Source organism: Ursus maritimus, unplaced genomic scaffold (genome assembly GCF_017311325.1).
Source record: "Ursus maritimus isolate PB19 unplaced genomic scaffold, ASM1731132v1 scaffold_22, whole genome shotgun sequence".
NCBI classification, from domain to species: domain Eukaryota; kingdom Metazoa; phylum Chordata; class Mammalia; order Carnivora; family Ursidae; genus Ursus; species Ursus maritimus.
The window spans coordinates 44,833,188-44,856,673 of record NW_024424675.1 but is presented as its reverse complement, the minus strand read 5'-3'; the positions used below and the strand labels follow the sequence as shown (position 1 = coordinate 44,856,673).

At 51.9% G+C, this 23,486-nt stretch overlaps 1 long non-coding RNA gene across 1 annotated transcript; it reads left to right on the top strand.

The window, feature by feature from the left end:
* The first annotated feature begins 238 nt into the window (after positions 1 to 238).
* Positions 239 to 17,851, top strand: LOC121104630. Its single transcript, XR_005836993.1, has 3 exons — positions 239 to 354; positions 3,178 to 3,409; positions 17,489 to 17,851. It is a non-coding gene; the product is annotated as an uncharacterized LOC121104630 (long non-coding RNA).
* Positions 17,852 to 23,486: the final 5,635 nt, after the last annotated feature.

The following is a 23,486-nucleotide window of genomic DNA, read 5'->3' as shown; positions in this document are numbered from 1 at the left end:
CCTCTAACTTCATGTGGAGACGTGCAGGGGTACCCGCTGGCTCCCGCCCTGCAAGGTCAAGATCACAGATACCAGCTTCACCTGCTGCCATCCTGGAAGGAATGCAGGCCCTCAGCTCTCCAGGGAAAAGGTTTTGCATCTGTTGGTACTGATGGTGCTGCTGTTCGAGACCCAGTCCGGTTTCTGTGGATACGTCTGTACTCTGCACCATCCTGTCTGACGCTCCGCATCTGCCCCCACCCCCACCCCCACCATCAAGGGCCGACAGAAGCCGGCGCTGACTCCAGGGGTTCACTCTCAGAAGAGGCTCGTGTGTTAACAAGAAGGTAACAGGAGCCCTTTGATCTCAACAAGGTACGTTTTATTTCATCCCATGGTTTATGAAACAATTTTAGACTAATTATCTCTGACAACTTGCAAATGTTTATAAACTTCTTCAAGGAGGAAAAGGCACAATTAGGTGTTCTTCTGACAAACTGAAAGGAGGTTTGCTTTGTGCCATGTGGCTGATGTCTTTTCCCCCAGGAGAGTTCTGAAACCTTGATCTTCTAAGACGCTCCAATTTCCGCTGAGATACAGAATTAATCAAATCGTCCTCCCAGCCTTTTGAGTTAAATTTAACTGAGCAGGTGAGAAGCAGCTGTGGTCAGGCCCACTCCCAGTGGGTCACATCTTTTGTCAGGTGGTCATGGCAGCCGGGGCCAGGCGCGGGCTTCCTCCTGGAGCCAGCTCCTCTGCTCTGTTGGCCTCTGTGTGGTTTCAATGTGTCTCTGCCGATAACTGTATGACTGGTGACAAATAAGCCTCGCAATTAAATAGAACCTGGATTCTTAATCAACTTCGCCATTAAAGAAAATTACCCCCAATCATGGCTATTTGCAGTGTGCCTGGAGCAATGCTGGGGGCTGTTGGAAGCCCCCACCCCATCCCTGGCTGTTATAAATTCAAAACCACAGAATTCCATTGAAGCCCAGGGAGGCCGCAGGGCTTGGTACAACAGGAAGATAGATACTGGGCTGTTCCTCTGTGGCCTGACTCACATTTTAATACCCTTTTGATTATTTACCATTGTTAATTCAAGAATATGCACAGCAGGCAGGTAGAAATATTGCAAAGTCAACCAGCCCTTAATCCCCAGCTAATCTCTGGTCAACTAAGTATAGCCTTCCTTTATTAAAAAGAAAAAAGAAAAGGCATTCTGAATCTTTTGTTGAAAACAAATTGCCAACGTGAAGAAAGACCTTCTTCTTCCCTTGAGACCCATGTGCTGACTTGTGCAATCCAGCCCAAATAAAAGAGACTGTTCTGCTTCCTCCCCCACATTGTGCCAGCGCACCCACAAAGTTCTCATTACTTTCAACATAAGTCTGCTTTGTCATTTTTGAATGGAGAATTCCTTTTCGCCCCTCTGACTATAAGAAGACACTCTTAATGTTCATTAGGAGCTGGTCACAAAAGCGGTCATAAAAAGCAGAAACTTTGCTAAGCTGGTTTCTTTCCAAAAAGGGATCAAAGACAAACTTCGAGTTTCAATTTTTTAAATGTGAACATAAATGGATGCAACAGGAATTTCCTAATCAAGTTGCTTCCACCTGGGCAGGCATGCTAAGTTTCTCAAGGTGGTTGCATGTAGAAGGGAAAGAAGGCCATTCAAAGTCACCCAGAAAGGAGCTGATTATGAGGAATCTTGTGGAATCCAAGAAAAATGCAGCGGCCAGTCTCGGACAGCACAGGCAGGAAACAGGAGTCCTCTGGGAAGTTGGCCCTTGACACCTGGGTGCCCCTGTCCCTTCCCACCAGGTCAGGGCCCCACTGACACAGCAGCCACAACTCCCCACCCCTGTTGTCCTGGCAGAGGAATTGTGTTCCTTCTCCCCAGATACGGTACTGTACCAGCACCACAGGCTTCACCCCGTCTGCACATCACCTGGACTACCGTCAACTTCTGATCTTCTCTGTAAATCTGTAACAAATCAAACAATTAAAAAATACAAACACTATTACCCTTTGGGAGGGCAATTTGGCAATACCCACCAAAATTCCAAGCGAACAATCTCTTTGACCCAGCGGTACCTAGCAGTGCCAACTCCCTGCTAGGTCACACATACATGGGTTGACATAAGTCAAGTTATTCCTGATGGCACGGTGTCTAATATCAGAAGATCAGAAGCAATGTCAATGTCCACCAGCAGGGAATAGATGCGTGAACTAAGGCACACCCATGATATGGGATTCCATGCAACAGCACAAAGAATGGGGAAATACACAGTTAGGGAAGGATCACCAGGTTTTGTTGTTATGCCAAAAAGGATACAGAGCAGTGTGTAAAGTATGCTGCCTCTTGTGCTGGAGGAGAATGCGTATTCATAGCAGGTGGTTTTGCACAAACTCCTTGGAAGCCTGCACAGAAGGAAGAGTGATGATGGAACGTGGGTGGGAGTCAGTGGTGAGAGGCAGGGCTGCGAGGCAGCATTTTCAATACCCACCTTTCTTTTCTTTTTTTTTTTTAAAGATTTTATTTATTTATTTGACAGAGAGAGACAGCCAGCGAGAGAGGGAACACAAGCAGGGGGAGTGGGAGAGGAAGAAGCAGGCTCCCAGCGGAGGAGCCTGATGTGGGGCTCGATCCCAGAACGCGGGGATCACGCCCTGAGCCGAAGGCAGATGCTTAACAACTGCACCCCCCAGGCACCCCAATACCCACCTTTCTATATAGAGCTACTTTGGAGCAGGCAAGTGTCTTATCTAGCCAAACATAAGCAAATATGTGATATATTAAAAGGAAGTGAGTTGTAAATTCCAAAGAATATTCAGTCCTGTAAATGGAATCTAGTACCACGTTCCTTAACGAGTCATAACCTGAAAAAGACATGAAATGCCACCAGTGTTCCTAAGTTTTCAGCCCTGTCATCTGCAGATGCTGTCACCCTGAGGCCCACTCTGTCTCCATCAGAAACAAGGAGTAAAGGGTGGTGGTGCGTGAGGCATCCGGCACCGGCCGCCCCTCTTACATGAAGTCATCAAGTCAGGAAAGAGCTGTAGTGAGGGACTGTCTCCACATGTGACACAGGGCCATCTCACGCCATGTCTGTGGACCACCCACGACAGCCCCGTGTGCCACACTGCAGGACACTGAAACCAGCTGCAGCCATGGGTTCTCTCCCCTTCTCTCTCCAGAGGTCAAGCGGCCGCAATGAACTGCAGCACCGGCTTGGTTCGTGTGGTCGTGCGTCTTTTATGAACACCGTACTCATCGGACATGGCTCTTGAACTGGGTAACAAGCGGCCCTGCCAGTGCACGGGGATCTATTAAGCGTGCCATGGTCCATGCTTCGCCCTGTGCCTTCTCCAAGGTGAACACAAGAGATGTCAACACCTGGTTTGTGATGGTGTCTCTGAATGGTGACAGGTAAATAATTTATTTTATTTTTTCAGCAGAAGTTAACAGTCCATGGAAGCAGATGCATCAGTCTGCTTTTCACAGACAGCCGCCCCTTGGCCTATCCAGGTCACAAGTTCTGAGCTGAGGATAAACAGGAGTCCAGACTCGTGGAGGGAGCAGGCACCGGGGATGCCTGGAGCCAGAGATTAGACTCTCACTTCCAGTGTTCAGAGCTGTACAAGGGGAACCCTTCCTGGGGAGCAGGTGGGAACACTGCCTGCCAACTGGCTCTATGCCCAGTGACAGCACAGGACACCTGATTAGTGGTCTTCTCTGCTTCCTTTGTTGTTCACCTCAAGTCACTCCTGACAAGCAGCTCAGTGAGCATGAATCTGGACTTGCGCATCCGACAAATGGAATATTAAACAGACGTTTTACAGCAGGCCTGCCAGGCCAGGGACACTTGAGTGAGAAAAACAGCTGAAGGATGAATTCTTTTCAGAAGTTTGGTCTCCTTATTTGTCAAGTGGCAGGGGAAGGCTTGGGCATGGTGTAACCAGCTCCTTGGTTTCTCGGTGACTGCTCTGGCCTTTGCCCGGCTCTGTGCATCCATTTAACCCATGGGCTGGCCTCCACGAGGGACAAAAGCATTACAGGATCTGGCCCCACGTGAGCACTGAGTACTGTCTGTAGGGAGATGGAGCTCTTGTCTCCTCAGCAGCCTACCACAGCCCTGGCTCTCACTCCGGACCGACAGGCGACATCTTTTCACCTTTGAACAACCACTGGAGTCTTAGACTTGTCAGAGCTGACCCGGGAGTTGGTGGAGGTGTAATTCCAAGCCCACCTGCCCTGGTACACACATGTACATGCACCCTTCACCATAGAGAAGTACCACTGAACCAGCCAATAGTTTCAGAATCCCCCAGCCTGATACCCTCACAGCCTGAGCGGGAAGTGGGCATCAGGACACACAGAGAGAGAAGTGCACTGGAACACCATTCTTCTGGCTTGAGGAATGGGAATGGGAACTCCTAAAGCCCTGAAAGAGGGCAGAAGTCCTGCTCCTCTTTTTTGTTCTCCTTATTCTTTCAGCCCCCAAGCAATCAGCAGTGGCACACAGGGGCCCACAAAAGCCAAAATTCTGAGAGAAAAGATCCTTCCTTCTAGTCAGTGAACTGTGGTCCCACGAGGGGGAGAGGGTGAATCCTCATTGTTTTTTTCCCTCTCTCTGTCCTCCCCCCACCTGGACCCAGGGTGGGCACAGTCATAGAAGTACATGACAGAGTGGGGAAACTGAAGCCCCAGCATTCTGTGTGGAGGGTGGGGAAGGTCCCCAGGGAGTCTGAAAGGACCAGGAGGTTGCAGAGAGGGAGGGGCCAGTCCATAAAGATGTTTATGATGCCAGGTTGCATATAGGAGGACCAGATGCTAATCCACATACCAACTAATCTGACAATGGGTCTAGTAGTCATTGGCCTCCAGGTATCACAGACGTGGGACAGATCTGAGAAGCATGTCAAGACTTTGAAAACAGCTGACGATTGAAACTGCATCCCACAGTTGGATTGGAACTTGTGGCCTGAACCCAACGAGCTCCACTGCTGGCTAAAACAAAAATGTCCACATGCTCCGTGAAGTCTCCATAGACAAGACTTAGGGTCTCACAACACAATAACCACAGTGTCCAGGATAAAATCCAGAATGAGTCAGCATACAAGGAATCAGGAAAATCTTAATTCACATGGGAAAAGATCATCAGCAGACGCCAAAACCAAGAGGGCACATGTGATGGAATTCTTGGCCAAGACTTTAAAGCAATTGTTATAAAAATATCCCCCCAAACAATCACAGACATGCTTAAAGTGGCTAGAAAAAGAGGAAGTTTCAAAAAATAAACAGCATGTAAAGAACCAAATAAAAATTTTAAAACTGAAAAAATACAATAACCAGAATAACACCTTGCTGGATGTGCTCAAAAGCAGAATAGAGATGACAGAAGGAAAAATTAGTGAACTTGAAGATAAATAAACAGATATTCCCTGATTCAAATGACATGGAGAAAAAAATGCATTTAAGAAATGAAAAGAGCTTTAGAGTCCTACAGGACAATAGTAGAAGTTGTAACGCTCATGTCCTCAGATTCCCAGAAGGAGAGAGAAAGAATGCAGGGCTAGAAATCATTTGACAAAATAATGGCTAAAAATTTCCCAAATTTGGCAAAAAATGTAGACCTACGGATTTAAGAAGCTGAGCAAACTCCAAATGGGATAAACCCAAAGAAATCCACATTCAGACACATGGAAATCAAACTACTGGAAACTAATGGCCAAAAAAAAGATCTTGAAACAGCACAACAACTAGTCAGTTACCTGTGGGGGAACAATGGTCTGAATGACTTCAGATCTCTCATCAGAAACCACAAAGGTGGAAGGAAGTGGCACGCCACTTACAAAGAGCGGAAAAGAAACCATTCTTAACCAAGAAGTCTGTATTGAGAAAAAGTACCCTTCAGGAATGAAGGCAAAATAAAGATGTCCTCAGATGAAGGAAAACTAAGAGAATTCTTTGCCAGCACATCTTCACTTTATAAGAAATGGTAAAGGAAGTTCTTTAAACAGAAGGAAACCCAAAGCATCAAGAATGAAGGAAAAGCAACAGAACTGGTACCTTTCTGAGCAAACAGACTATTCTTCTCTTGTTGAGTTTTCTAACCATGTGTTGGAGGCTGGAAAATAGTTACAACTTTGGATGGGTTTCAGTACAGGTAGATGTAATATGTAAGACACAGAGGGCAGAGTCAAGGAGCCCACACAGCTCCTGAATCCTGTTCTACCCTGGCTCGCAAAAGTTAACGTAGTAAATATGTTCTGCTGCAAGCACACCGTTCATCACCCTGAGCCCCGTGCCGGGTGATAGGGAGCCTTCGAGCAGCAAGACAGACTGGTCTGCGAAGGCTCTGAGATCTCCCTGGGACTCAATGCCCAGATCCTACCTGAGGGAATAAAGCCAGGTGCTCCTGATTCAGGTCCCCTGGGGGTCGAAGGGACCAGGTTTTGCTTCTCAGCTTCTGCTGGCGCCTTATCATAAGAGCTCGGAAGGTCACAGATCAGGCAAGAGGCCTGGGGCCCTTAGGATACTCGCAGTAGTTTGTTTTGCCAGCTGTGTTTCATTTCTGCAGACTATTGGTCTGAGAGCCTCCCTACTTCATGCACAGATTGCTTAATGAGCAGAACGTGTGTAGATGCAACACACGTGTGCACAGGCACGTGCGTATGCGCATGTTGACCCTCCTTTGCTGCTATCATAAGCCAGTCTCGCTGGCATGTCCAGTCTGGTCCTCAAGAGCCCTGGGACCACAGTGTTCGACTACAGCCAGAGCTCCCATCTCTCTCCCCACGGGAACTTTCTCCTCGCCGAGCTAGCAGCAGCAATAAATGATCTGATTTGTGACCTGTCCCCTTGCTCTTGGGACTGTAAATGCAGCTGTAGTATATGAAGCAAAGGGCTGGGCTGTTCCCGGCCTCCCGAGCAAGCAGCTATCCAAGGCTGTAATTTCACTTTATCTCTCTCCCATTAAAAGGCAATTGAAAGTGAACCGAGGAGAATGAGGGCTGCCTGCAACTCCGGGAACCTTTGGACGGCGCTTGCTAAAGGGCGGCTGGTGGACCAAAGGCAGCAAGTGCAAAGGAACGGGAACAGAGAGTATTTGCAGAGCAGCAGACTGACAGTAGGACAGCAGTGACAGCAGCAGCAACAACAGCCGCTGCCGTCCGTGGACCCACGTCATCTTGGGCTCTATGCTGAGGGCCACGGGTATGTGACCTTGTTGGTCCTGCGAGACCAATTTGCAGTGAAGTTGGAGCGAGGAGTGAGATCCAGTGAGGTCTTAGCTTAGAAATCAGGGAGCCAAGGGATGAATTTGGCTCCTGTGTGTTCCGACCTCCAGAACCTGGAGGGTTTAGCAGAGTCCCACTTCGGATTTCTTCTTAAAACTGCACAAGAAGGCCCAGTCAATGCTTCTCATCAGCAGGCATTTGGGAACCAGCCAGTGAGAGGACCCAGGATGCAGACCCAAGCCAAAATCCCGTGTTCTTCCCACTACCTCATGCTCTCCAGGACTCTAGGGCTCTCTTGCCCAGGTTCTGCCAATGCAGAATTCACCGAGGATTCACCATCCAGAATGAGCCCCAAAGAGTTGATGACCACACGGTGGGAAGGTGGGATTCTAGAGGCTGGAGACAGCTGCAGGCGCAGAGATGGGGAGGGGCGCTGGCAGGTGGTGCCGACATCCGTGATGAAGACTCAGGAAGTGTTAGCACAGCTGTCAGGATGTACAGGCTCGGCTAAATTGCGTGTGGCAACCAAAGCAGAGAATTTTTCAAAGTCAGTGAACATCCCCAAGAAGAGCACCGTGGTTGAGAGCACAGGCTCCCGTGCTGGGGTTTATCCACTGGCTCCCCCAGCCTGTCCCTCCATGGTCTTGAGGAGACTCCGTGGTCTCGTCTGCGAATCGAGGACAAGGATTGTACCCATGCACCCTGTTGGATGTTGTGAGGAGTCAAACAATATGTATCAAGCGCTTAACACAGTAAAAGGGCAATCATAACTGCACACTAAATGTTAGACATGAGGAAGTGCATTCTTTAAAAAAACAAAACAAAACAGCCCCATGCTTTTCAGCAGGCTGTGGGCCCTTCCTCTCTCTTGGGAGCCTGCCTTTTGTCAAATTTTGATGCCAGTCGAGTCTAGTGGCCCTTTTGCAGCCTTTTGCACTCTTCCCCTTCCCTCAAACCCCAGGCCTGTGATACACACGAGTTGTACTGCCCCCAGGGAAAGCAAGCTGCAGTGAATCCGTTTACTGTAAGACATGCCTTGCGAGATGCACTGGTTCCCGAATGACTTCACTGTACGGGGGAGGCTGAGAAGCCCCGCCTGGTGAAACGTCGAGCACCACGACATCTGGGGCCTTTCCTATATCCCTTCTGCGACAGCGCACTTGACTCTTGGGCTGGAAGGACGGTCCACCTCTCAGTTTACTTGGGAGGGAGCTGAGGTCCCCAGGAGGAAGTGGTTTGCTCAGGGTCAATTAACAGATTAACAGAAGTGGGCACAGGACCAATTTTGACTGATGCTGTCTAGTGTCCTGCCCTCCTGATCCTGTCACCTGGGTGACTGCCACTGTGTGTAAGGGCGACCTGTCTGTTAAGACTCTTTCTGTTACAAGTGATAAAATCCAACCCAAACTGGCTTAGGTTTGAAAGAGGCAGTTACTGCATTCAGCAAAGTTTAGGAGCTCTGTCTTCAGGATCAGCCTGGCTCAGATGATAATATGGGGATGCTTTCTGCAGCAGCTCCTGGTCCCCGATGTCACAGCATCTAGGTGATGAAGAAAGTGGCAGCTTCCCCTTAATTGAAGCGAAAGACGCAAAATTAAGTCTCATTGCTTGTGATTGGCTTGGTAACATCACATACCCTTCCCTGAACCAGTCATCATTGCTAGGGGGCTGTGGCTCTTTGATTGACAGACCTGTGTCATGTGCTAACCATATGGATGGTGAGTTAGGGTCCATTTAGGGAAGCAGAAACCAGCCTAGATCTTCCTCACATTCTGGTAGGTTCAGCTAGAGGTGGGAGCGGCTTCCTGCTCTTTCTAATCTCTGACTTGCCTCCCCATCCCTCTGGCTTCTCTGCTTTTCCATCCCTGGCATAATAACCATGGGGCTGAAGAAGAAATGGCAGAGGTGGCCTTCGCAGCACACAGATGCCCAGGCCATCCTGCTGAGGTGGAGTCATGGCAGGGGTGTGCTGGCTGGAGAGGGGACTTGAGTCAGTGCTGGAGACAGCTCCCGAGGCCCGTGAGAGAGCACAGAAGCCAAGCCTCTCCCCGCCCTCCTTCCTCTCTTCATCCACGCATCCCAGTGGCTGAGGCCAGGAAAGGTGCTTTCTTGTGATACAGGTGAGAGCAGGGAGGGAAGAGAAACAGATTTAAGAGCAAGTGGGGTAAACGGCCACCCTGACAGAGCAGCGTGTGGCCAGGTAGGTCCCCAAAGCAAACCGGGAGTCCAGCCCGGGTAACCGGGAGCAGGAAGCACGGGGCATGGCTCCTCCTCATGACAGACACCAAGCATGTGTCAGAAGGTACTGGAGTAATTTCAAAGCTTATGATCAAAATGCAGTTTTTTTTTTAAGATTTTATTTATTTATTCGACAGAGATAGAGACAGCCAGCAAGAGAGGGAACACAAACAGGGGGAGTGGGAGGGAAGAAGGAGGCTCATAGTGGAGGAGCCCGATGTGGGGCTCGATCCCATAATGCCGGGATCACGCCCTGAGCCGAAGGCAGACGCCCAACCGCTGTGCCACCCAGGCGCCCCTGCAGTTATTGAGATCAACATTAACTTACCCCAGTCAGCAACCAGTATAGTGAAATTGGTTAATATTTGTCTAGAACAAAGAGGCTTCTGGGGAATCATGTTTTTAAGTGCCACTTGGGAAGGAAGCAGCGTGAACCCCACCCCCAAAGCACATGGTCAGCCTTGGCATCCCTCGCCCTGACTTTGTGCTTGTCCTCATTAGGCATCTGAGCCTCCTCCTCCTCTTGCCTCATTTCCTGAGACAATTGAAAGAATGATAGCAAAGAGGTTTTCAAATTCAGTAATCTATCTTGTTGATGAAACGGCACAATGCTCCATAAATAACACTTGGCTGTGGGCATGGAGACGCCTGCCATGGGAAGGACTGCCGAGCTTCATCTTGTCCTCCTGCCAGCCACAGCCATGGCCCGGATCCCTCGCAGCCTCGCAGTGAGCAGAGCAGAGATGGCAAGAAGGTGAGACTTGGTGGCCACACCACGTGACCATGGTGGTTTCCATCTCTAGCAAGTAGCAAAGTGGAAGCCCCATGCCCCCACGGCCACATCAGGAGAGGGCTCAGGAGGCCTAGGCAGTTCCCTGGTGCCGCTGCCCCGTCTGTTTGTCACTGCAAGGGCCACAGGGACGGAGACAGCACAGGAAATCCTGTGCTGGTTAGACCCCAAAGACATAGTTGATTTTCTGAACAACTGCCCCTCTACGAACACAACTCAAGCTCCGGTCCCCATCAGACAGACTGTGTTGCCCTGAGCCACCTAACTCTAAGGAAGGCCAGCCACGGGACCTGGAGAATGAGCTGGGATCCCAAGACTTAAGGGAGTATTTCGTAAGTGGCCACCTGGAAAGTTTTTGAAATGAAAGCTTGAAAGAATCTCAAAAGGGCTGGAAGTAAGTATGGCAGCTGCTGACCAGAGTAGAGGCCCTTTTGTGGATCCAGACACACAATGAAGAACTAATGAAGCAGGAAGAGTGGAAACACTGGCATTTTAGGAAAATAACTGAGAAACAAGACAAATAGAATTTGTATCAAGGAGCTGATTTGCCACTCCAGTCGGGCGAGTCCCAGTGGCCAGTGTGGTCCAGGCTCACCCAGCCTGGTAGGGCAGCCAGGCCTGGCAAAGGAACCAGGGTAACCACAGTACTGTGTGCACGCAGTTGCACACACGCACACACTACTGGCCTCCTCTCTGCCTCCGAGGGGCCTGTCTTGGGCCCTGGATGACACAGAGAGGGAAAATAGCCACAGTCCGGCTCCCAGAACCTCTGATGTGCGGGAAGGTTTGATAACTAGACCTGGTTGGACTCCCGGCTGCATCTGTTCACCTGGCCAGCTGGAGACCCAGGGTTCCTGCCCTGGTTGCCTGTGCCCCACATTCCTTCAGAGTAGGGGAGGCTGAGGGGCTCCTGAGTGTGTGACCACACCAGACACCAAACTGTCTCTCTGCCAGTTGCTCCCAGGAGACAGACCACCAGAGCTGTTGCCTGGCCCTGGGGTGTGGGGGTGCTATGTGACCCCAATACATCACCCTGTTGTTCAGCTTTAGGTCTGTCCTCTGGTTGGGGGCGATGTGTCATTCCCATACCCCAGAGTGACCTTTTCCAGCAGGTGGCCCAGGACTGTGACCCCAGCCTCCTTTGCTTCTGTTCCACTCTTCGCCCCCACCCATCTTGCTCAGGCCAGTCCTGGAATTCATAAACACACCTCCCCAGGGCCTTGCCCCTGCTGTCCCTTCAGTTCTTTGCTCCTTCTGGTCACCTCCTCAGTGAGGCCCTCCCCATCCTGCCAGGTGCCATCTCTTCCTCCCTTACCTCTGCCACAATCTGAAATTATTTATCTGTGGCATCTCCTAAGATCTGATTTCTTTCTTTTGCTTTTCCGTGAAATCCAAAGCAAGGGAGCTGAAGAGAGAGACAGTGGTGAAATCACAGGGACCCTGTGAAGCTAACGAGTCACCAGGGGTGCCCTCTGCCCTGCAGAGTGCCCACCGGTGCCCTGTGCCCAAGCAGGATGAGCAGGGGCCCATGGCAAGTGACAGAGCAGGCGGAGGGCTGCTGCCAGCTTACCGTCACCAGACACATACCAACAGCTAAACCACACATACATGCCTGGCCGCCGTGGGGACAAGCTCCTGTCTGGGCAGGCGCCATGGGAGAGCAGACGAGAGGCCCAACAGAGCAAGCTGGAGGCCGAAACCTCGCAACCTGGAGAGGTGAAAGGGAGGCAGCCTCCCCACCAGAGGCCTCACCGGCTGCATCTCTGCCTCAGCGGCCGTGGCCGACAAGCAGGAGTCAGAGTACGCTTTCCTCTCACGGAAACGTCCTGCGATCTAACAGCTTGAAGGCAGCAAGAGTGTGGGGGTTCAGAGCACAGCAGTGTGCAGCGGCGTGAATGCACTCAACGCCACAGACTATACACTTACCATCCAGCGGGCAGATTTTGTGTGACGTGCATTTTGCTACAATTAAAAAAACAAAATAGGATAGGGCAAAAATAGAAACATTTACCCAACCTTAAGTGAGATAGAATGAACATGTTAGAAAGTATGACAAGCAATTTTTATTTTCTTTATACAATTATGTATTTTCTAGGAAGAAATACCATTTTAACATTAGAAAAGTTATAAACACACACTGGTTTCGTGGACTGTTTCAGAATTCTTTAGAACTTCATTAAGAGCAAAATTCTGTGCAGCACCTATAAATCTTCAGTTGATAATGCAAAACTCTAAAAAGTAAGAACATAAACTAACATTGATTCAGTAACCCCCCCCCCCAGCATAGCACTATGGGAAGTACTTTTCATTCACTCATGCCACATGGACTCGCTGGGCACCTGTTTGGAGCCAGTTCTAGGCACAGGGGAACCACAGTGACCAAGGTGAGGCCCAGGCCCTCAGAGGGCAGAAAGTGTTATGCGGAACAAGAATGCAGGTTGAAGGGGTCAGGACATGCCAGGGACGGGGTGAGGGTATTATTTCAGATATAGTGCCGGGCATATGCTCTTTGATGCGGTGGCATTTGAGCTGAGACTGAAGGAAAATGAAGACCCAGCCATGAGGCTAGCTAAGGGTGAGGCATCCCAGACAGAGGGAACGGCACGTGCCAAGATCCTGAGGCAGGAGCCACAAGGGAGCCAGTGGGCAGCAGGGGTTAGGGAAGGTTGGAGACAGAGGCAGGAGCAGCTCTTGCAGGGTCTTAGGGGCCAAGGCCAGGCTGTCAGGCTTCATTCTATGAGGTGGGAAGCCATCAGAAGTGTGGGGCAAAGGCTAGTACAATCTCACACATTTTAGAAAGCATGATTCTGGCTGTTGTAAGGCAAGCGGAATAGTGGGCAAGACGGGGCATCCCCTCTATCACCTCACTTTCACCCTATCGGGGGTAAGCCTTCTGCAGATGGCCGCTGACCTGCCCAGTCCCAGCCCCAGCACCAGTGGACAGTGAGCTGGGAGCTGAGCCTTGACGGCCTGACCCCAGTGCTTACTTAGCAGTTCAGAGTGGGGCTCTGAAGACCCCGGGTTCAAGTCTCAACTCAGTCGCTTCCTATCACGTGAACTTGGACAATCAATAAAGGGCTTTGGGCCTCAGCTTCCTCAGCTGTAAAATGGGTCTAAGAAGAGCTGGCGCACTGTTTTGAGGTGTCACTTGAGCCATCAGTAAAGAGCCATTATCAACATGAATAGGCTCCTTCTGGGATTAAATATGCAGCCACCCAGTGAAGTCCTGAAGGTCACACATGCCCTGATTTATTGAATCTCATCACCAAAGCCCAAGGCCGCAGTTTCGTGAGCACCTACTAATTGCATGTGCTGTGCCACACGCTGGGTTATGGAAATGACCCTCGGGATGACAGAAATGACAGCCCACTGTCTGCAGCTATTCACGACTGATCCCATTTAGTGACTTAAAACAGGCCTTTCTTTTTTTCTTCTTTTGGTTAGCAGTATTTTGAAAATGCATTATTACCCCCAGGCATCCAATTACATGTCTAAGTTGCATGTTCTAATTAAATTTTCCTAATGTCACATCTGCTTTGCCCACTGCTATTAATTATTGAATAAAACTCCTGTGAAGCCAGGTTCAGCTTAGCTGGTTTTTCCTCTCCGGACTCCCCCACCCCAGTGCCCCTCCCAGCCACCGTTTCTGCCAAGCTCTTTTTTGATCCCCTGGGTCCTAATAGCTCCCTGAACATGGATCCCCTTGGAGAGAAGCCCCTCACTATGGAGGAGTCGCGGACAGAAGGCGCGTCAGTCACCACAGGAGAGAAAGCAGGCATAGCCGAATAAACATGCTGACTGTGGTCATTCTAACAGGGCAGCGCTCCAGAATGCCAGGGCACCGCCTTGAGAGGCCTCCTCAAGGGGTCCCTCCCTTGCGATGTCGTGGCTGTGGTGCGGAGACTGCCCAGCAGGCATTGCAGTGAAAGTGAGTTCCGTGTGCATGGGGTACGGGCGTATCACTAGCCACAGTCTGGGCTGAGACAGTGTGTGGTGTGGCCGTCAGAACACAGGCTGAAGAGCCAAGATGCTTGCTTTCAGATCCTGGCTATTGTTAGTTTGTGACCTTGGACAAGTTCATTTACCTCTCAGCACCTCAGTTTCCCTATCTGCAAACTACAGGTAACACGTTAGGGTTGTCACAGGGTTACCGCAAAAATTAAGTAAGCTAGCGTATGCTAAGTGCTTTGGTGAGTACCTGGCACGTTAGCAAGGCCTTTCTAAGTGTCTGCTTTTCCTATTTCTCGGGGAACTCCTCACTGAAGACCCACGTTCAAGCTGAGAAGAGGCGAGAAGTGAGAGTTGGGCAGACAAGGAGGGAGGAGGGTGCTCGGGGCAGAGGGCGCAGTGTGTGTGAGGGCTGTGTTCAACGAGGCATGGCACGTTGGAAGATTGCGAAGAAGGCAAGGAGACTGGACGAGGGAGGTGGGGAGCAGGGTGGGGGATAGGGATGAAGAAGATGGTGAGGACCAGACCTCCGAGGGCCTTAGGCCATGTGAGGACCTTGAACTTTGACCTAAAAGGCCATGGAGGGTTTTAAGTAGGCATTGACTGGATGTCATTCTGACTACTCCATGGAGCATGGGTTGACAGGGACCCAGTTAGGGGACTGTTGGAGCTGTCAGCATGAGATAGGATGGCTGCAAGGCCCTGCGAGCCGATGGTGGAGATGGAGAGAAGTTCGCAGGTTTGAGAGACAGGGAGGACATAGAAGAGGCAGTGCTTGGTAAACAAGTCGGTATGTGCAGTAAAGGAGAACAGAAGTCAGAAATGATGCCCGGGTGCCCTACCTGCTTGGGAGATGGGGTAATGGTGGTGTCATTCATTGTCTTCGCATGAAGCGTCTTTGAGAGGACATTATCTGTCCTGTCCTGGTCATGGGGCATCTGAAGGTAGAAACGGAGTAGGGAGCTTGGATAGAGGGATTTTGAACTCAGTGGCGTCGACAACACAATGCATGAGCTGTTGAAACTCCACACGGAAAGGTTCTTTATTAAGTTAGGAAATGGCCATCACTGTGCTGGCACCTGCTAGACATCAAGCTCTATGAAGGGCACTGGGATTTCAGAGACGAGTAAATATCGGGGTCACGGAGGTGCAGAATATCTGAGGTTTCTGGGGCACGTACTCGCCAGAAAACCCATGGCTCAAGCTCCGAGCTTGCCTGTAGAGTGCTGGGAGACTTTCTCCACTTCCTTATCATGACAGACAGATTCCATTAAAGTACCTACAGCCCTGAAGCTCTGCTTCGCCCCCACTGCCTCCCCACAAAAAGCAAAAGAGGATGATTATTAAAAATTACAAGTGCTATCCTCCACACTCCATCTCCCAAACTTCATTTCACAATGGCTGCTGACATCAATAATGTCAGACAAGATAATCAAGTTTGCATAATGTAGCCGCTTTCCAGGCCCCCTGCACAAACACCCCTCCCAGCATTAATGCTGGGTAACAGACAGGCATTTGATTGGAGAGGAGAGGCCCTTAGACTGCAGGACCCACGAGTCCTTCACCATCGTGTCCATATGTGATGTTACGGGCATACGCCTCAGTTGGAAAAGCAGGCTTCTCACCCCAATTTTACCCTTAATTAGTAGGGAGACCACAGACAAATCGTGATCATTCTGTGCCTCCATTTTCCCTGCTTTAACATGGAGGTAACTCGGGGGGATTCTAGAAGAATTTAGATGTTGGATGTCATATTATATTCTTGTTGAAAGAATAAACTTAAGGAGACAGTTAAATAAATTATTTCATTGATTTATCTGTTAACATGTCGTTACCAATTGTTCATTTGAGAAATAAGTGATCTTTAGAAAGCTAGAGCAACACAGAATTGCTGGGCTCTGGTATACCTTGGCACGGACTCTAGATAAAACATCATTAAGAATTCAAAAATCAATGACACCCATGGGAAAATTAGGTTTAAATTGTTGCCTTTTGGTGAGCTGGACTTACAAAATGTAATTATCTGCAATTTATTGCAGATCGATAGGTTGGGCTCCATGCCACTGACATCCAGTTTAAGCTACGGAACAGAAAATGATAAGCCGGCCTAACTGAGCCGACCTCTGCAAACTCTGTGCTTCCCCCAGCCAGCCTTTGTGTGACGCAGCGGATGCCTTCCCCCTTGCTTACTGCCTTCTCCCCACCTCCCAGCTGTTCTCGTAATGAATTCCTGTTCATCTTTCTGGAGCCTCCAGGATTGCTTCCTCCAGTGGCTCTGCCCGACCACGTTTGCTGGTCTAACACAGTGTCTGACCCAGGGTGAATGCTTATGTAATTCCTTAAGCCAACGAATAAATGAAATGATTGATGCAATAATAAAACTTGACATTCAGTGAATGGCCAGAGCTTAGCATTTATGGCAGGGGACCCAGAATCCTCCTCTTGTGGCCATCAGGTAAGGCACAGCCCTAAGGATGCGCATGTATAAAAATCCACACCGTGCCTTTTTCATAGCGTTTGGGAGAGACTCAGAGGAGAAAATGCTTGTAAAAGCGCTCGGGGAGCTATAAAACACTGCCTACCCCGTGGGGAAATAGCCATCCCCCAGAGGAAGTTCCAGAACACCTTTGCAATACGCGCTAATACACACCAGTGGCCCACGTGGCCCAATCTTTGCGTGGAATCACATTCAAAGAAACACATCCCAACAACTAAAAATGATTAGAAACAAATTGCAATCTCTTCTTGCTTCTCTCTACAAACATCCTATTAGGAACCCAAAAGCAGCCCTTCTCCAAATTCTCCTTCTTCCCCAATTAGTTCATACCTTCCAGATTTCTCACCTGCCAAACCCCAAAATATACCTTCTGACACCCCAAAATAATTCTCTCTTGCTCTCCTCCTCTGCCTCACCCTCCTTTTGTAGACTCCCCCGCCCCTGGGGCACCTTCTAGTCCCCTGTGTGTGTTACCTGCAACCCAGATTGCGCTCAATAGGAGTGCCTGGAGACTGCCCTTCCCCTGGGTCCTGATTTTTCATCCTGGATCCCAAGCTGTGGGGAGGTGAATAGTTTGGGCCAGCAAAAGCTAAGTCATCCTTAGTGGTTTGAGGGTGCAGGGAGGAGGAGGTCTGGGGACGCCTGATCCCCAGTCCCTCATCTCCCGTGGCAGCCCAGCTTCCATCTGCTGTGAGGGAGCTCCATCCATCGTCCCTGTGTCTCCAGACCAAACCTGGGAGGTAAGGCTCCCTCTGCCCCGTCTTCTTAATTTTTACTTTCAATTTCTTTTCCAGGTGAGGAAGATACAGGAAGCAACCACACTGAAGTCACAGCAAATAGGGAACAGAGCTGGATTCGACCACAAAGCCTCTGACCTGGGCCCGTTCCTTACCTGTTCCAGCAATCTGGCGTGGCTCGCCGGTGAGTTAATGCTGCTCAATCAGCGGCACTTTACAGATGAGTAAACTGAGGCCTGCGTGAGGTCTCACGGCCAAGGATTGACAGATCTAGCATTGACTAACTGCCCGACCTATGTTCTTGACCTCGGTGACATCTGCTCCTTCTGTTCTTGTCCCGTGATACATGACCGATTAGTACTACCTATTTCTCTGTTCACTGCTATGGGTATAGAGCTCACCCTTGAAATATTTATAAAGTAAAAAAAAAAAAAAAATGTGTTCTTCGCACTCCTTCCCAGAGCTTCCTCCCATCCATGTACCCTCTGGACAGTGGCCTCACACTTCTCCTTGCACACCTGCCACTCTGCTCTGGAGCCACTGTCAGCCGGAGCTTCTCGGTCAGAGCTCACCGCACTCAGGCTGTCAGGGTGGGAGCTGGTGCTGGCAGGTGGGAGCGGTGGGCACCTCCACGACCAACAGCGCCAGGTGAAGTTCAAGACCCAGAGCATTCCCAGAGGGCTTAATTGTATTTGTATAGCCTCCAATGTGTGGCCTAGGTCTTTGGGGACTTCTGTTTGATTAGACAAGAAGCACAAGCAAGATTGACGTTTCTCTTGACCTTAGCAGTAGTGCAACTTAATGAGGTTACCCTTGGGTTCAGACAGACGCGGGTTCAAATCTCTGCCCTTTCCCTTGCACCGCAGAGGACCGTGGGCAGCTGCAGACCGTCCAACTCTTTGGGTCCCTCTGCAGTGACAGAGAGATGGACCAGGGAAGCAGAGGAGGGACCAAGATGAGCCTCCCCCCGGGGCAGGAGAGCCAGCGCACGATCCTCATGGGGTAGGGGGCTGAGTCCAACCACATGGAATCCGTTTTGTGTGCAACAAGCAGCGTACACATCCCTCCCACTCTTGCGCCCCAACTCCAAGGACCGAGAGGCTGTTCTGCATCTCCAGCCTCTCCCCTTCCTCCACCCCTTCCTCCTTTCCAGGTCCCATTGTGCTCCAAATGCTCTGAAGTGTCAAGAAAGTCTTTTTTCCCCCGTCAAACGGGGAGAATTATAACATCTTAAGTCCGGTGCTGCTTGGCAAGGTCACCGGGTACACACCCCGGGCTTCAGATAGGGCAGCTTTTAACGGATGCAGAAAATGGAAGCTTTCTCCACACATTTGCTTAAAAAGGACATTCCTTTCTCTTCTTGTGGTTTAGGAGGAGGCTAATTTTAACACATCAGAAGAGATATTTAAAAGACTGAGCAATCCGCAGTCAAATGTGCCAATTACGCCGGTGCGCCGTTCGCCGGTAACTGCATAATGAGCGGGCCGCCTTCACAGGCCACCGTCTCGGCCGCGTCCTCGCGCAGCCCGCGAGGGGCAGCCTCTCTGGGTCTTGATTTTGTAAAGCAGTTGCACCTACCCTACACGTGCACGGAGGGGCCTGGAGGCACGATGAATAAATTGCGACAGATTAAATTGATCTATATACGATCATTCTGAAAGAGAGCCCGGCCATTGTAGCTTCCTGCCCAGCGGCGCGTCGGCCGGTCGCCTCCGGAATCGTGAGCGCCACTTTCCGCAGACGACGGCCTAAACTCTCCCATATTTTTATCTGATCATGTGAACACCTCAGAAGACACAAAACAAGGAAGAGAAGAAAAGAACACCCAGGTGTCCAGACGTGGAAGAGAGAAGCTTTTCCCGAGGTCCAGCGCCTGCCTCTCAGGGAGCCCTCTGACCCCCGAGCCGAGGGCCCCTGGGAGCCCAGAAGCGCGCCAAGTCCGTGAAGCAAGAGCAGCACAGGGAAGAAACACGGGGGTCTGTGTCCGCACCCAGGGCCCCCTGCATCCAAAAGCCCAGCTCAGGAAGGAGCCTTGCAGGAAACAGCAGCTCAGAGAACAAGGTGAGGCCTGTCCTGCCGCCGGGGACCCCCCACTCCCCCGCACCAAGCAGGACCTGGGTGGAGCTCACGCCTCTGATGGGGGGTCAGGCCCTAAAACAGGGCCCTCCTTTGCTGGAGTTCTGCAGCACTGTCTCTAGCCAGCCACTGAGTCTTGATCCTGCTCTGAATGGTCTGGTCCTGGTCCACACCTCACTGTCTGTGAATGAGTCTCAACTCAGGGCATTTTTTATTTCTGGGGACGTTTGGCTTTGTCTGCAGGCGTTTCCTGTTGTCCCATGTAGTGGGTGGCGTGTTCCTGGCACCCGGTGGGTAGAGTCCAAGGATGCTGCTGAACATCCTAGAGGCTCAGGGCAGCCCCACAGCAGAGAATGACCCGGCCCCAAATACCATTCCGGCTGAGAAACGCCAACCTGGCGTCTTTCTTGAGATACTTAAGATGACCCATGCTGGCCTTTCAAAGTGCTGAAAATGTCTGCTTTTGGAGATTGCGCCTGGGAAGTCCTCCCTTCCCTGTCTCCCGGCCAGCCGTCCCACAGGTCAGAGGGCAGTGACCGGGAGGAAGGCCAGGAGGTTGGCACCAGCTGGGAATGGACAGAGCTGCGAGGAGAGAAAGGGACATGGACGGGCCCTCCTGCTCCCACCGCACAAGACCCGACACCACGCGGTGCAGGGAGGCCAAGGCCGCGCAGAGCCAGTATAGCTGCTGTGGGTGGACGCGATGTCCGCCACGACAGAGGCTGCGGGGACGGCTTTCTTTCTCTCTGTTGTGGCTCTGAAATGTAATGAAAGTGGATGAATGTGACTGGGAAGTGTGGGAAGCAGAGCAGGGGTGACGCATATATAATCGAGGCAGGCGGGAGCTCTTGGAGACACACAATTGTTTGATTAAACCAAGTCACCACCGGCAGGCGCTGACAGAACTGATGGGCCTTGAGAGGGGAGTTAAGATGGCGGAGGAGTAGGGGACCCCTTTTTCAGCCGGTCCCCTGAGTCGAGCTGGATAGGTACCAGACCAGCCTAAATAACCACGGAATCAGCCTGACGGCACCCGCGAAACAGCAGACTGAGACCCTGAACCGGGTGCGCGCGCCACCAGGCTTCTCACGGAACTCCGGAATCCTGGTGTGCTCACGGGATCCAGACTGAGACCGGGAGCTCCCGGAGCGCATGCGGGGCAGCTGGCAGCTGGCAGGCCACCTGCACGGGGGAGCGGGCGGACTCACAGAGGGCACCCGCGAGAGAGCGGACTGAGACCGGTGAGCCGTGAACGCGCGCGCCACCAGGCATCTCCCGGAACACCGGAATCCCGGTGTGCTCACGGGATCCAGACTGAGACCGGGAACTCCCGGAGCGCGCGCGGGGCGGCTGGCGGCTGGCGGGCCACCTGCACGGGGGAGCGGGCGGACTCGCGGTCGGCACCCGCGAAATAGCGGACTGAGACCGGTGAGCCGGGAGCGCGCGCCACCAGGCATCTCGCGGAACCCGGGAATCCCGTGTGCTCACGGGATCCAGACTGAGACCGGGAACTCCCGGAGCGCGCGCGGGGCGGCTGGCGGCTGGCGGGCCACCTGCACGGGGGAGCGGGCGGACTCGCGGTCGGCACCCGCGAAACAGCAGACTGAGACCCTGAACCGGGTGCGCGCGCCACCAGGCTTCTCACGGAACTCCGGAATCCTGGTGTGCTCACGGGATCCAGACTGAGACCGGAAGCTCCCGGAGCGCATGCGGGGCAGCTGGCAGCTGGCAGGCCACCTGCACGGGGGAGCGGGCGGACTCACGGTCGGCACCCGCGAAACAGCAGACTGAGACCCTGAACCGGGTGCGCGCGCCACCAGGCTTCTCACGGAACTCCGGAATCCTGGTGTGCTCACGGGATCCAGACTGAGACCGGGAGCTCCCGGAGCGCATGCGGGGCAGCTGGCAGCTGGCAGGCCACCTGCACGGGGGAGCGGGCGGACTCACGGTCGGCACCCGCGAAACAGCAGACTGAGACCCTGAACCGGGTGCGCGCGCCACCAGGCTTCTCACGGAACTCCGGAATCCTGGTGTGCTCACGGGATCCAGACTGAGACCGGGAGCTCCCGGAGCGCATGCGGGGCAGCTGGCAGCTGGCAGGCCACCTGCACGGGGGAGCGGGCGGACTCACGGTCGGCACCCGCGAAACAGCAGACTGAGACCCTGAACCGGGTGCGCGCGCCACCAGGCTTCTCACGGAACTCCGGAATCCTGGTGTGCTCACGGGATCCAGACTGAGACCGGGAGATCCGGGAGCGCATGCGGGGCAGCTGGCAGCTGGCAGGCCACCTGCACGGGGGAGCGGGCGGACTCACGGTCGGCACCCGCGAAACAGCAGACTGAGACCCTGAACCGGGTGCGCGCGCCACCAGGCTTCTCACGGAACTCCGGAATCCTGGTGTGCTCACGGGATCCAGACTGAGACCGGGAGCTCCCGGAGCGCATGCGGGGCAGCTGGCAGCTGGCAGGCCACCTGCACGGGGGAGCGGGCGGACTCACGGTCGGCACCCGCGAAACAGCAGACTGAGACCCTGAACCGGGTGCGCGCGCCACCAGGCTTCTCACGGAACTCCGGAATCCTGGTGTGCTCACGGGATCCAGACTGAGACCGGGAGCTCCCGGAGCGCATGCGGGGCAGCTGGCAGCTGGCAGGCCACCTGCACGGGGGAGCGGGCGGACTCACGGTCGGCACCCGCGAAACAGCAGACTGAGACCCTGAACCGGGTGCGCGCGCCACCAGGCTTCTCACGGAACTCCGGAATCCTGGTGTGCTCACGGGATCCAGACTGAGACCGGGAGCTCCCGGAGCGCATGCGGGGCAGCTGGCAGCTGGCAGGCCACCTGCACGGGGGAGCGGGCGGACTCACGGTCGGCACCCGCGAAACAGCAGACTGAGACCCTGAACCGGCCCTCCCAAGCTCAACCATGACAGACCTACACCACGTCACGTCATAGTGCAATTCGCAAATATGAGATCCAAGGAAACAGTATTGAAAGCGGCCAGGGCAAAGAAATTTCTCACGTACCAAGGTAAAGGCATCAGAATTAGACCTGATCTACACAGACCTGGAATGAGAGAAAGGGTTGGGGGAGCATTTTTAAAGCTCTTTCAGAGAAAAACATGCAGCCAAGGATCCTTTATCCAGCAAGGCTGTCATTCAGAATTGATGGAGAAATAAAGACATTTCAGAATCGACAGTCACTAGCCAATTTCGTAACCACGAAACCAGCCCTACAGGAGGTATTACGGGGGGTTCTATAAAAGTAAAAAGGCCCCAAGAGTGATACAGAACAGAAAGTCACAATACAGCCACTCTGGAAAACCGTGTGGAGTCCCTTAAAAGTTAAAAATTGAGCTACCCTATGATCCAGCCATTGCACTACTGGGTGTTTACCCCAAAAGCATGAGCGTAGTGAAGAGAAGGGCCATATGCACCAATGTTCATAGCAGCAATGTCCACAATAGCTAAATCGTGGAAGGAGCCGAGAATCCTGCAACAGATGACTGGATTAAGAAGTTGTGGTCCATTATACAATGGATATTACTCAGCAATCAGAAAGAATGAGTTCTCAACATTTGCTACAACATGGCGGCACTGGAGGAGATAATGCTTAGTGAAATAAGTCAAGCAGAGAAAGACAACTATCATATGATTTCCTCACATCTATGGAACATAAGAACTAGAATGATCAGTAGGGGAAGAAAGGGATAAAGAAAGGGGGGGGTAATCAGAAGGGGGAATGAAACATGAGAGACTATGGACTATGAGAAACAAACTGAGGGCTACAGAGGGGAGGGGGGTGGGGGAATGGGATAGACCGGTGATGGGTAGTAAGGAGGGCACATATTGCATGGTGCACTGGGTGTTATACACAACTAATGAATCATCGAGCCTTACATCGAAAACCGGGGATGTACTGTATGGTGACTAACATAATATAATAAAAAATCATTATTAATAAAAAAAAAAAAAAAAAA